A 14450-nucleotide genomic window follows, 5' to 3' on the forward strand; every position below is an offset into this window, starting at 1 on the left:
AGTACAGAGCTAAAACAAAAAAAAATTTAATAAAAGAAATAAAACTATAGCAAGTTACCAGAGATTTCTCCACAGATTATAGTTGTTATCTTTTTCAGGTGTTTACATAAAACATATTAAATATATTTTATTTAACAATCTATAAATCTAACTACATTCTCATGAGACTTCACTCTATCTTATTCACAAACATAGCAGAAGAAATTTGATGTGACAGATCTTACTGACACTCAGAATCAGCATGCCTAGAGAATTTCTATCCACTAATATCATAAAATGGAGATTAGTCCATATGATTTTTATTTATTTTTTATTGAAATATAGCTGATTTATAATTAATAATAAATTTACTAGTTTCTGGTATACAGCAAAATAATTAATATATTCTTTTTTATATTCTTTCCATTATGGTTTATTACAGGATATTAAATACAGTTCCCTGTGCTATCGAATACGACCTTGTTTATAACTGTTCTATATATAATAGCTTGCATCCATCCATCTAATCCATCCATCCACCCCCACCCTTCCCCTTGGCAACCACAAGTCTGTTTGCTATGTCTATGAGTCTGTTCTGTTTCATAAATAGGCTTGTTTTGCTGTATTTATTTTTTAATTAACTTTTATTGGAGTATAGTTGCTTTACAATGTTGTGTTAGTTGTGTGATATTTTAGATTCCACATATAAGTGATATCACATGGTATTTGTATTTCTTTCTTACGTATCATATATGATATATGATAATCTCTAGTTTCATCCTTGTTGCTACAAATGGCATTATTTCATTCTTTTTATGACTGAGTAATATTCCACTGTGTGTGTGTGTGCGCACAGGCACCTATGTGTATATACACATATATCACATCTTCTCTATCCATTCATCTGTTGATGGACATTCAAGGTTGTTTCCATGTCTTGGCTATTATAAATAGTGCTACAATTAACATTGGGATGCATGTATCTTTTTGAATTACAGTTTTATCTGGATATAAGCCCAGGAGTATGATTGCTGGATCATATGGCAACTCTATTTTTAGCTTTTTGAGGAGTCTCCATACTGTTTTCCATAGTGATTTACATTCCCACCATCAATATAGGAGAGTTTCTCCACACCCTATCCAGCATTTGTCATTTGTAAATGACAGCCATTCAGCCCAAGTGAAGTGATACCTCATCATAGATTTGATTCTTTAATAATTAGCAATGTTGACCATCTTCTATGTGCCTATTGGTCATCTGCATATCATCTTCAAAGAAATGTCTATTTAGGACTTATGTCCATTTTTTTGACTGGGTTATTTGTTCTGTTACTGAGTTGTATGAGATATTTGTATATTTTGGAAATTAAGCTCCTGTCAGTTGCATCATTTCCAAATATTTTCTCCCAGTCCATAGACTGTCTTTTCTTTTTGTTTATGGTTTCTTTGGCTGTGCAAAAGTTTTTAAGTTTGATTAGATCCCATTTTTTAATTTTTGTCTTATTTCTATTGCTTTGGGAGACTGATCTAAGAAAACACTTGTACAATTTATGTCAGAGAATTCTCCTCTAGAAGTTTTATGGTGTCATGTCTTTTTTTTTATTTAAATTTATTTATTTTAATTAGAGGCTAGTTACTTTACAATATTGTATTGGTTTTGCCTTATATTCAGGTCTTTAAGCCATTTTGAGCATGATGTGAGGGTGTTTTCTAACTTTATTGATTTATGTCCAGCTTTCCCAACACTATTTGTTGAAGAGACTCTTTTCTCCATTATATACTTTTGTTTTTGTCAAAGATTGATTGACCATAGGTGTGTGGGTTTATTTCTGAGCTCTCTATTCTGTTGCACTGATCCATATGTCAGTTTTTGTGTCAATACCATGCTGTTTTGATTACTGTCATTTTGTGGTACTGTCTGAAGTCTGGAAGGGTTATTCCTCCTGCTTTGTTCTTTTTCCTCAGAATTCCTTTGGTAATTCTGGGTCTTTTATGGTTCCATATAAATTTTAGGATTATTTTTTCTATTTCTGTGAAAAATGCCATAGGTAATTTGACAGGGATCACACTAAATCTGTAGGTTGTTTTTGGGTAGTATAGTCATTTTGATGTTAATTCTTCCAATCCAAGAGCCTGGGATACCTTTCCATTTCTTTGAATCATCTTCAGTTTCCTTTATCAATATTTTATAGTTCTAAGCATCTGTCTTTCACCTCCTTGGTGAGGTTTATTCCTAAGCATTTTTGGATACAATTTTAAAAAGGATTATTTTTTTTGCATTCCCTTTCTGATATTTCATTGAAAGTGTAAAGAAATGTAGCCAATTTCTGTGTGTTAATCTTGCATCCTGCTACCTTGTTAAATTTATTTATCCATTCTAATAGTTTGTGTGCAGAGTCTTAGCATCATGTCATCTGTGTATAATGGCAATTTTACCTCTTTTCTACCAATTTGAATAGCTTTTATTTCTTTTTCCTATCTGACTGCGGTGGCTAGGACTTCCGGTACTACGCTGAATAGAAGTAGTGAGAGTGAGTATCCTTGTCTTGTTCTATGTTTTAGCAGGAAGGCTTTTTAGCTTTTCACCATAGAATGTACTTTTGGCTATGGACTTGTCATAAATAGCCTTTATTACATTGAGATATGTTTCCCTTATGCCCACTTTGGTAAGAGTTTTTATCATGAATGGATGTTGAATTTTATCAAATGCTTTTCCTTTATTTATTGAGATGACCATGTGGTTTTTGTATTTTCTTTTATTGGTGTGGTGTATCATACATTGATTCTGTGTATTTTAAACCATCCTTGTGACCCTGTGATGAATCCAACTTAATGGTGGTATATGATCTTTTTTTTTTTTTTTTTTGGAGAAGGCAATGGCACCCCACTCCAGTACTCTTGCCTGGAAAATCCCACAGACAGAGGAGCCTGGTGGGCTACAGTCCATGGGGTCGCAAAGAGTCGGACACGACTGAGTGACTTCCCTTTCACTTTTCACTTTCATGCACTGGAGAAGGAAATGGCAACCCACTCCAGTGTTCTTGCCTAGAGAATCCCAGGGACGGGGGAGCCTGGTGGGCTGCCGTCTATGGGGTCGCAGAGTAGGACACGACTGAAGCAACTTAGCAGCAGCATATTCATTTTATGTATTTGGGTGCTCCTATATTAGGTGAATATGTTAATGCATATACTATCCTCTTCTTACATTGATCCTTCTATCATTATATAGAGTCCTTCTTTCTTTATGGACTTTGCTTGAAAGTCTATTTTGTCTCATGAGTATTGTTACCCCCACTTTCTTGTCATTTCTATTTGCATTAAATGCCTTTTTCCATCCCTTCACTTTCAACCTATGTGTATTTTTTTGCCCTATTAAGTAGGTCTCTTCTAGGCAGCATATTATAGACCCTTGTCTTTTTAACCAATCTGCCACTTTAAGTCTTTTGATTGAATTATTTATTTCATTGACATTTAAGGTAATTATTGATAAATATATATTTATTGCCATTTTAAACCTTGTTTTCCAGTTGATATTTTATTTCTTATGGTTCCTTTCTTTGCCTTTTTGCTTTTCCTTTTATGGTGAGATGGTTTTCCTTTATATTATATCTGTGTTCTCTTCTTTTTGGTTTTTGTGACTCTATTGTATGTTTCTAATTTGTGGTTACCTTCTTTTTAAAGTATATTAACACATTCCTATATCTAGTTGCTTTAAATTTGTAGTCACATAGGCTCAAACACATTCTTTTTAAAAAAAAATACATTTTCTTTACATTCTATTATTCTCCCCCACCACATTTTGTTATTTTGATGCCCTTTTTTTATATCTTCATGTTTTTTCTTTGCAGTTCATTGTGGTTATCATAACTTTCATAAAAAAATTTTTTTTTTAACTTCTGTACTGGCTTTATTTAAGTGACTTATTTTCCAGTTGTAATTTTCTCTTTCCTATAGATTCTTACTTGTTTTCTATTTAGAGAAAACCTTTCAATATTTTATTTTAGAATAGGTTTAGTATTGCTATATTCTTTTAGTTTTTGCTTCCTTGTGAAATTCTTTATATCTCCTCTATTCTAAAGGATAACCTTGCAGGGTAGAGTGTCCTGGGTTGCAGGTTTTTCCCTTTCAGAACTTTGAATATATCTTGCCACTCCCTTCTGACATGCAATGTTTCTGTAGAGAAATAGGCTGAAAGCCTTATGGAGATTCCTTTGTAACTATTAATAACTTGTTTTTTTCTTGATGCCTTAGAATCTTCCCTTTAACTTTTGCCATTTTAATTACAATGTGTCTTGGTGTAGTTCTGTTCAGTTCATATTGTTTTGGACCCTCTACGCTTCCTATAACTGGAATTCTGTTTCCTTTAGGTTTCATACTTTTAAGCCATAATTTCTTCAAATATGTTTTTGATCCCTTTTTATCTTTCTTCTCCTTCCAGGATCCTATGATGGGTAGATTGACATGCTTTATATTATTCCATGAAAAAGTGTGAAAGTAAAAGTATTAGTTGCTTAGTCATGTCTGACTTTGCAATCCCAATAAGCGGACTGTAGCCACCAGGCTCCTCTGTCCAGGGAATTCTCCAGGCAAGAATATTGGAGTGTTTGGCAGAAAGCAACACAATTCTGTAAAGCAATTATCCTCCAATTTTTAAAGAATTCAAAAAAAAAGAATACTAGAGTGGATAGCCATTCCATTCTCCAGAGGATCTTCCTGATCCAGAGATTAAACCTGGGTCTCCTGCATTGCAGGTGGATTCTTTATCATCTGAGCCACCAGGGAATATTACATAGATCTTGAATATTATTTTCTTTTTTTTATCTTCCCATCTGCTATTATGATTAGATGATTTCCATTATTTTATCTTTCAGATCACTTACTTATTTTTTTGCATTATTCAGTTTGCTATTTATTGCCTTTCATTCAGTTTTCCTCTCACCAAAATGAGCTTTCTAATTTTTCTTGGTTCCTCTTCATAGTTTCTAGTTCCTTTTTAAAATAATCTGCATTTCTATCAATAGTCTTTTTTAATTCGTTATTTTTATTTTCTCTTTTTATTTTAACTCAGAGACTATTAGACTGGAAACGTCTGTTTCACTGTTTCTTTCAGGGGAATTCTCTTGATCTTTTAGGAATGGTTCCTCTGCTTCTTCATATTACTTACATTTCTCTTACTCTATGAATTTAGGAGAAGCTACCGTGGTCTACTGTGGTGTTGGAGAGCTGTTTTTCTGTGGGAGTGTTCCTGTGTAGTATACAAGAGTCTAATGTTTTTGGCTGCATGTGCTGTTTTCAGTACAGATGCCTGCCACATGTTTCCTCAGGGTGTGCTGTTTGTTATCTCTTTGGTAGAACATATGACTGGCGTGGTGATGACAAAAGCCTGCACTGGATATTGAGCAGGGTCTCCTCTTTGCTCTATGGTTGTCACAGTCCTCTTGGGGGCAGGGCCTGCTCCACAGTTGTTGTTGTAAAAGCCCCCAGATCCATTTCTGAGCTGTGATATGAAATAGGCAGGTCTTTGGAGAAGGCAATGGCAAAATGCCAGTACTCTTGCCTGGCAGATCCCATGGACGGAGGAGCCTGGTAGGCTGCAGGCCGTGGGGCTGCTAAGAGTAGGACACAACTGAGTGACTTCACTTTCACTTTTCACTTTCATGCATTGGAGAAGGAAATGGCAACCCACTCCAGTTTTCTTGCTTGGAGAATCCCAGGGACGGGGGAGCCTGGTGGGCTGCCGTCTATGGGATCACACAGAGTCGGACAAGACTGAAGTGACTTAATAGTAGCAGCAGCAGAGTTATGGGAGGAGCCACTGAGTATACCTCTTCCTCCAGAACTGTCCACCAGAGAGTACATTCTATGGTGTCACTTGTTACCTGTGATACAGGCTCACAAAGTACACAGTTCCACCTCAACCATGGGAATGGTTGGCCCTGGTGTTCCTCCGGAGCTATATTCACAAAGCCACCAGCACAGATCTGTAGGGGCAGCTCCACTTAAGTCAGGTACCAGGACCACAGTAGTTGTGCACCTGGACTTGCTGTGCAAGCTATGCAAGCAGCCCAGACCCAGACCCACCCCAGCGTGCATGTGCCTGCCAGCAAAGCCCACAGCTACTAATGTCAGAACTGCCCAAGCCATGGGAGCACCCACAGTCCGCTCGGATGTCCTGCAGCACTGAGTTTACAAAGGCACCAGTGGCTGGGGGGTAAATATGAGGATTACAAAGCCATGGGGAGAGGGCTCAGTTTCAGCCCTTCTTCCTACATCATGTAACACCTGCAAATCAGCTCCGATTTCAGCCCCACCTCCACATGTGGGCAATCCACTGGCTCTTACACACTCCCAGAGCTCACAAAGGTGGAGCCACACCCACTGTGAGCATACCAATAATGGGGCTGCTATGGCAATCTTCATGCACCCACTAACAATAGCCCTTCACTTCCTTGGTAGGCTGGGAGTATGCATGTACTCCTTGGTTGCAGCCTGTACCACACTCCGTCCCCTTCAGGCTGTCTCCGTGCAGCTCTGTCCTTTGAAGCTCACATTTCGGCACTCAGCACCGCCACACACCATCAGATGCATGTCTAGGGCTGGGGATACCAGGGAAGTGGCACAGGCTTCCTGTACTGGTCCCTCTCTGTTCTTGCCACAAACCAGCTGCTGTACTCTCCTCGAGCCCCTGAAGCTCCCTCTCTGTCCCAGCTGATCTCCCCACATTTGAAGGGCTTCCCAGGGTGAGGAAATGGTTCCTCTTTCACAGCTCCCTTCCAGGGATCCCATCCTGATTCTCTTTTTTCTTTCACCCTACCCAAGTATGTGGTGATCTTTCTTGCAATTTTGACATTCTGAGATCTTCTGCCAACGTTCAGCAGTTATTTCATGAGAATGGTTCCACATGTGGATATATTTTTGATATATTTGTGGAGGAGGTGAACTCTTCATCTTTCTATTCTCCCATCTTGACTGGAGCCTCCTCCCATGTGGCTTGTTTTAAATGAACCTACAATGATGCCTAGTAATCACTACTACCTGGACTATCCAGTCCATGGAATTCTCCAGGCCAGAATACTGGAGTGGGTAGCCTTTCCCTTCTCCAGGAGATCTTCCCAACCTAGGGATTGAATCCATGTCTCCGGCATTGCAGGTGGATTCTTTACCAGCTGAGCCACAAAGGAAGCCCAAGAATACTGGAGTGGGTATCCTTTTCCTTCTCCAGGAGATCTTTCCAACCCAGGGATCAAATCCAGGTCTCCTGCATTACAGGCAGATTCTTTACCAGCTGAGCCACAAAGGAAGCTCAAGAATACTGGAGTGGGTAGCCTATCCCTTCTCCAGTGGATCTTCTGGACCCAGGAATCAAACTGGGGTCTCCTGTATTGCAGGTGGATTCCTGACCAACTGACCTATCAGGGGACCCCAAAGAAAATACTGTCATCTGTTAAATGACCATTTTTAACATTTATCAGGAATCAATGCATCCAGCTCTATGAAACAAGTTGTGGGAGAGTAAAAGAAGTGTCCAGAGAAGGATTTGCAGCTTCATTGGACTGATGAATCACACTGTGCTGAAAACTGTCTGTAAGCTGATGATCACTATTTTGCACTGAGTTTTCTATCCAAAAACTTGACTGGGAAGGAAGAGCTGTTGATCACAACACGTTTTTCTAAAAAAAAAAAAAAAAAAAAAAAGGGACTTGGAAAACTAATGGGAAAGAAAGCAGCTAAGGAGAAAACACAGTTAACCAAAAGATTCACATGTTCCTAATTCCATTTTACATTTTCCTGCTAAGTTGAAACTAAAATAGAAGTTAAGCCTGTATCTTACTAAAAGGATAGACAGAACATTTGCTGGGCCCACATTATAAACCCTGACAGGAATTATAAATTCTCCTATAAAACTGAATTCCACAAAGGTGAAGGGTAAACTGTATGGGATAGAGTGATAATACCAAATGGGGACTGTGACAATTCTGTTTAAATTGACTTATAGCAATGATGGTGTTTGTTCTACTGGCTTTGTTGTGACTTAGTCACAGATGATGCAAACACACATAGCTGACTGGGAACAAGGAACGAGGGCTCCCCCTCCTGGAGAATCTCCACACCCATTTACCTTTGTTTTTCAATAAAAAAAAGGAAAAACAATGCTTCCATTTCTACTGCCCTATCCAAGAATGTGACCATTAGTTAGACTGTGATATTTGGCCATTTCCTTGAGCCAGCCTATTGGCTAACTGTTATAGTGGACAACTCATTCTATAATATAGCATGGAAGAGCTTCTCCACTATCCTCTTTGCACTACTTTTCTACCAAGGACCACTAGAAATAACCCAACTTGGAAGAAAGGAGGAGGAAGTGGACGAGAAAGAAACCAAGGAGATGGGAGTACATGGAGGGAATCTGTAGAGCTTCTTTCGTGCTGACAGACATCAGGCTGGAAGTCATGGCTTTAGTCTGTTAGCCAAGTGGACTAGTCAACTGACCCCACAATGAGGTAGGTTTAACCACACAGACATAAGTAATCTGGGACCAGGACAGACCTTCCACATGGTAAGAAAGAGCTTGTCCCTAGAAAAGCATCAGGAACCACCTGCTTCCTTTAGGAAGCTCACTTCCCAGAGGAAGAGGGCAAAGCTGAGCTGAAGCAGCTCAGATATTTACCCAAGACGGATGCATCATGGAAATAAGTCCACATCATGGGGCAGAGTGAGAAAAGGGGTGGACAGAGAAACATCGCCCCAGTAGAGACCTTTCCACCTGGAAGGCAACATCAGAATGAGGGAAAGGCACTGCTTCTCTGAAACACAGTAAAACAAAGGCCCTGAGATGAGCAAAGGTGGCACACCTGAGGATGTGAAAGAGGGACTATGAAGCTAGAGAGGTCAGCACAAACGGTAATTAGAGGAGTTTCTCACAATCAATACTACAGATTTTAGTCTTTACTGTAAAGTCTTAAGTAATCCTGATGAGGTTCTAATTTTAAAAGATTACCCTAACTACAAGGGGCAGTGGGAGGCGGCTGGGACAAAGATGGTGATGACAAAGAATAGATGTGAGAAGACCAGTGAGAAGGTCTTTCAATTATTTACAGATGAGAGATGATGGATGGCTTAGACCGGGATGGTGGCAGAAGGGTGGCAATGAAATAATAATAGTTTCTGGTATTGATTAAGCTCTTACTATGTGTACTGTTCTAAGAGCAACATCCTTATGAAATAGGTACTATTATCCCCCTTCTATAGAAGGGAAATCCAAGATATTAATACAGCAATATTAAGTAGTTCACACAAGATTGCACAGCTTATAAGTAGTAGAACCAGGATTTGAATCAAGTCTCTCTGCTTCCAAAGCCCATTCTCTTTACCACTAAGTGAAGTGAAGTCGCTCAGTCATGTTCGACTCTTTGCAACCCCATGGACTATAGCCTATCAGGCTCCTCTGTCCATGGGATTTTCCAGGCAAGAGTACTGGAGTGGGGTGCCATTTCCTTCTCCAGGAGATCTTCCTGACCCAGGGATCAAACCGGGTCTCCTGCATTGTAGGCAGACGCTTTACCAACTGAGCTACCACTGTGCTTCCCCAACTCATTGCAAAGCAGATGTCTCTTCTGCTTTCAGAGCAATCAGCCCTTGCTTTCTCTTATACTCTATTTCTGGCCTGCCGTCATTTTCCGACCAGAAGAAACACTATATGCCGACCCTCTCCTCTTGAGTCCACCTCCTCAGCAGGAGCCCCGTTTACCTACTGTCTAGTGTAGAACTGCAGCTTCCCTGAACTCCATTCAGTCCCTCTCAAAGCTCAATGCAGGCAAATAGTTTAGCTAACCACTCCCTTAATTTAGCTCTCCAACAGAAGCAGCAAAAGTCTTTAACACTGACTACTTGGTGGAGGGGAAGAATAAAGAAAGAAAATGACAAATTCTTCAAGAAGGGGCCATCAAATAAAATATTCATAAAATGAAAAACATAATTTTTTATAATCTGATTTTATCATGTAATCATATTGCTTAAGAAAACAAAGCAAATAGAAAGTAGCAGATACTGCTAAACTAGCAGACAGAGCATTTCAGGAGTTCGCCTCAATTATTCCACTGGCAAAATGGAGTAATAATATTTCTCATTACATTTATACAATCGTTGTGCACATAAGATGGTATCATAGACATGAAAGCAATTTTGTTAAGTTGAAAAAAAATTATAAATATACAAGATATTTGTGACCAACCCTCAAATAACCCAAATGGGTTTAGGAAATCCAGTGTCCTAGACAGGATAAACCAGTTATGCCACAGTAACCTATAATTTCAGAATTTTCATGGTTTAGCATACTAAGGGTTTGTTTTTACTCATACTACTTGTCTAGCATGAGCCAGCAGGGAGATCTGCTCAACATAGTTACTTATAATGGACCAACCACCATCTCAAACACTTCCAGTTGCATTAATGGAGGCAAAGAGAACACTCTGAATAGTCTCACACCCACAGGTTAATGCTTCAACGGAAATGCTCACAGCTAATAGACCAGAAAGAGTAACCATATGTCCATAAGGCGGAAAGCCAGAAACACTAACAGACATCAATAATGGCTACCATAACCAAAAATGGAAACTCTAATATTTGAAGAGTGCAAGACATAACAGATACAAAAAGTAAAAATAAAAAACCAACCTCAGTGTTCCCAACCCAGTCCTGTTTCAATACCAAGTATAACAAGTATTTCCCCCTTTACCTCAGCTAACAGTGCCCCAAATTTCTTAGTCCTGTGATCTAGATTGACTCAACTCCGAACCATAACTCCAAGGTCAGGCCTGCTGCTGCTGCTAAGTCGCTTCAGTCGTGTCCGACTCTGTGAGACCCCATAGATGGCAGCCCACCAGGCTCCTCTGTCCCTGGGATTCGCCAGGCAAGAATACTGGAGTGGGTTGCCAGATTAGTTTAAATCAATTACATGCCCCACCCTTCTAATTACAAATTTGAATTCAAGGATTGGCACATGACCTACATCATGTGATTAAAGTCTTACTAATGTATCAGTTTTGGGAATTTGCTGGCAATATAGGCTTTTTTTCTCCTACTGAAGTCCAACCTGGAAGAAAGTAGCCTTAGGAGTCACTGACAGCATTTGGGACCGTGAATGGAGGAGGCTGCCAAGAACAAATTCTACACTGAAGATGCAGGGCCAAGAAACACTGAGAATGAAACCAAACCAAGCCTCTTCTGAGAAGAACCCTACCTCTGAACTCTTTAGTTATATGATCTGTCCATGTCTTATATTGTCCACGTTAATTTGAGTTGATTTTTCTTTTACTCCCAATCAATCAAATCCCAGGTAAGAGTCTTACTAATATATAAAAGATCAGTTTACATTTTTATATAATAATTTACTTTTATCTCTATATTTGCCTTAAAGAGTGAGTCATGGAAGGCTGAGCCTAACCGCGTTTGGTGGTTTGTCTGGGGACACTGCCTGCATCTGTGAATCCCACAGGCCAAACCCTAGGAACTTTCGCAATGAGTACCAAAGTTTAAGCACTAGCAAAAGATCTTCCCAAATTTGATGAAACATTTTTATTCCATGACAGTTATAAAAAGTAACTATCAGGATCTTGAAGGGAGAAAGCCTATTTTTCTTACCAGAAGAGGAGGCAGATATAGTATTGTTATAGTACATCCTGGATTCCAGAGAGAGAAACAGCCCTGACTCCTAAGGGAGAGATTATCTTTAAACCATAAAATGAAAACCAAAAAGAGACTGTGTCCACAGACTACTTGCATTAAAAAGGAAGTGGCCTAAAGGCATTTGCATCACACGGAAATATGTGAAACGCCCATGTTTATGCAAAGATCCCAAAAGAATGCATGTATGGGGCAAGCGGGCGGGCGTGGAGATCCGGCGTCTGGCGCCTCACTGGTACCAGGGAGAACCACAACTCCTCAGTATTAGTCAAAAGTTACCCAGTGAGGAGCCCACAGCGTTCCTATTTGGAAGGAATGGAGAAGTGATAACTACGGACGGAGGGTCAACACACAGATGAGGCTTTACTGAGAACCGCTAAATCCTTATCATCAGCACCAACACCACCACTATGAGCAGCTTCAGAACATTCTCCTAAGCTTGGGCTCCCCACCACGAACAAAAGCATGTGTGGGAGGGAAAGAACGAAGGGATATGTCCCCGAACTTTTATCTTTACATTTAATTTAGGGTCTTCTATGTGTCAGGCACTGGATCATGGAGCCAGGACTACCGATGTGAATAAACAAAGACCCTACCCTCTGAGAGGAAGTTTGCACTTTAGATGTAGGGAGAGAGGCAGACAATAAACTTGTAAACTGATAACACAAAATAAGTAAGTGATCAGTGCCAGAGAACAGTGAGCAACAGAGCAGGAGCACCTTTCCTGACAAGAGTCGCTTTAAGACGCTGCTTGTTTGGCTTTCCAGGTTAATGCAACCTCAAGATTTCACTACCTGTTAAGAATGCTGGGGCACCTGTCCCCCAGGGATGCCCCAAACAGTGCTTCAGGATAGCAGAAAATAAAACATATATGTGTGTGTGTGTGTGTGTGTGTGTGTGTATACACACACACACTCCCATATATATTTTAACAAAATATTCAAAAGTTAGGGTTTCCCAAAAAAATGGTTCCTAATGTTCAAAGTACAGATTGTCTTTATTATATATGTATACACATTCATGGACTTCTTTGGTGGCTCAGTGGTAGAGAATCCACCTGTCCATGAGGGAGACATGGGTTTGATCCCTGGGTCAGGAAGATCCCCTGGAGAAGGAAATGGCAACCCACTCCAGTATTCTTGCCTGTAGAATCCCATGGACGGAGGAGCCTGGCAGGCTACAGTTCAAAGGATCACAAAAAAGTTGAACACAACTTAGCAACTAAACAACAACAATACACATATTCATATAAACATATACATGAATACATCTATATAAATACATATATATGTAAGACTCCTCACTCCGTGGAATTTTCCAGGGAAGAATACTGGAGTGGGTTGCCATGCCCTTCAGGGGATCTTCCAGACCCAGTGATTGAACTCAGGTCTCCTGCTCTGCAGGCAGATTCTTTACCATCTGAGCCACCAGGGATGCCCAAGTATTATAATTATATATATATATATATATAAAAGAATATTGGGAAGGTTTTCTTTTTACAAGACCCATATTCAAAAAGTTTGAAGACTGTCAGACGAAACACCGTCATGGTCAAAGGAAATGAGTGTGGCCCGTGTGTCATGAAGGGCTTCCCATGTGGCACTAGTGGTAAAGAATCTGCCTGGCAACACAGGAGACTCAAGAGATGTAGGTTCGATCCCTAGATTGGGAAGATCCCTTGGAGAAGAAAATGGAAGCCCACTCCAGTATTCCTGCCTGGAAAATTCCATGGACAAAGGAGCCTGGAGGGCTACATTCTATGGGGTCACAAAGAGTGGGATACAACTGAGAGACTGAGTATGTGTCATCAAGACTTAGACACAAAATGGACATGCGTGACTATGTCTGTGATGGTGTTTCTGTGTCTCCCAATAACACCAGATAACAGGTGTACATATGACAAGCACTATGCTAAGCACTGTACATACATCATCTCAGGTGATCTTTAAAAGAGAAAAAAAACAGTGAACTGTTACAATTTCAGTCCATTTTACAGATGGAGAAACTGAGGCTTACAGCAGTTGCAAGCATTGCTCATAAAAGCTATGTTTCATGGAGTTATGTATTCTCCCTAATGGTATGTGTTTCCTGAGAAATGAGTAAGAAACAAGGAATCTTTAGATTCCCTCTTGATCAATGAACTCATTGATCCTCATAGAACATTCTGCAACGGGTGAAGAAAAGAGCCTCCCTAAACTAAAGCACAGTGGACAATGCACACTAATTAAGTCAGCTGGAGCAGTCACTCTCAGTCTTTTCAGTCTAGGGAGAGCATCACAGGGCTTGTCTAGGGAGCATCATTTCCCATCTAGGCCTCAGAAACAGACAGTGGCAGCAAGCTTTCAGGAAGGCCTCAGTCTCACCTCAGAGCAAATCTGCCTGGCAGTGTCATAAACCTTGCTCTGTTTTCCACTCTCAGGCTTTGGTTTAGCGTTCCAGCATCTGAAGGACTATTCTAAAGCTAGTAAGTGGCTTCTGACTAGTAATTTATCTACAAAAAGCTAATATTGGACAATTACCAAGGGAACACATTAAATTTCCCTCTGAGATTAATTTAATCACACTAATTTTTTTTGTCTCCAGGGTGTTTAGACATGTACAATATAGAAGACTTTTAAACCATTCCAGATAAAATGTTAACTTTTCTTTTAAGATATCTGAAAAAGGACTAAAAAGACTCTTAAAATTATACAGAGGGAGAGAGATTCAGTATATGATTTATCCAGAGAGATATGAGGTAAAACAAAAGAAAAGCAGAGAAAAGAAAACAGAAATCAAAGGTTGTATTA

The 14450-nt window shown here is 39.8% G+C and overlaps 1 protein-coding gene across 5 annotated transcripts in view; it reads right to left on the reverse strand.

The window, feature by feature from the left end:
* ATP8B4 (ATPase phospholipid transporting 8B4 (putative)) overlaps positions 1-14450 on the reverse strand; it is a 283123-nt gene that overhangs the window by 207682 nt on the left and 60991 nt on the right. The window contains exon 1 of one of the 5 annotated variants that reach the window (XM_070377882.1): positions 10715-10875. The exons of the other annotated variants lie outside the window; for them this stretch is intronic. The gene's annotated coding sequence lies outside the window, so the exon portion shown is untranslated. Of the gene's footprint in view, positions 1-10714; positions 10876-14450 lie in introns of those variants that run through there. 5 annotated transcript variants of the gene reach the window in all.

This window comes from Bos mutus, chromosome 10, assembly GCF_027580195.1.
Source record: "Bos mutus isolate GX-2022 chromosome 10, NWIPB_WYAK_1.1, whole genome shotgun sequence".
Lineage (NCBI taxonomy): Eukaryota > Metazoa > Chordata > Mammalia > Artiodactyla > Bovidae > Bos > Bos mutus.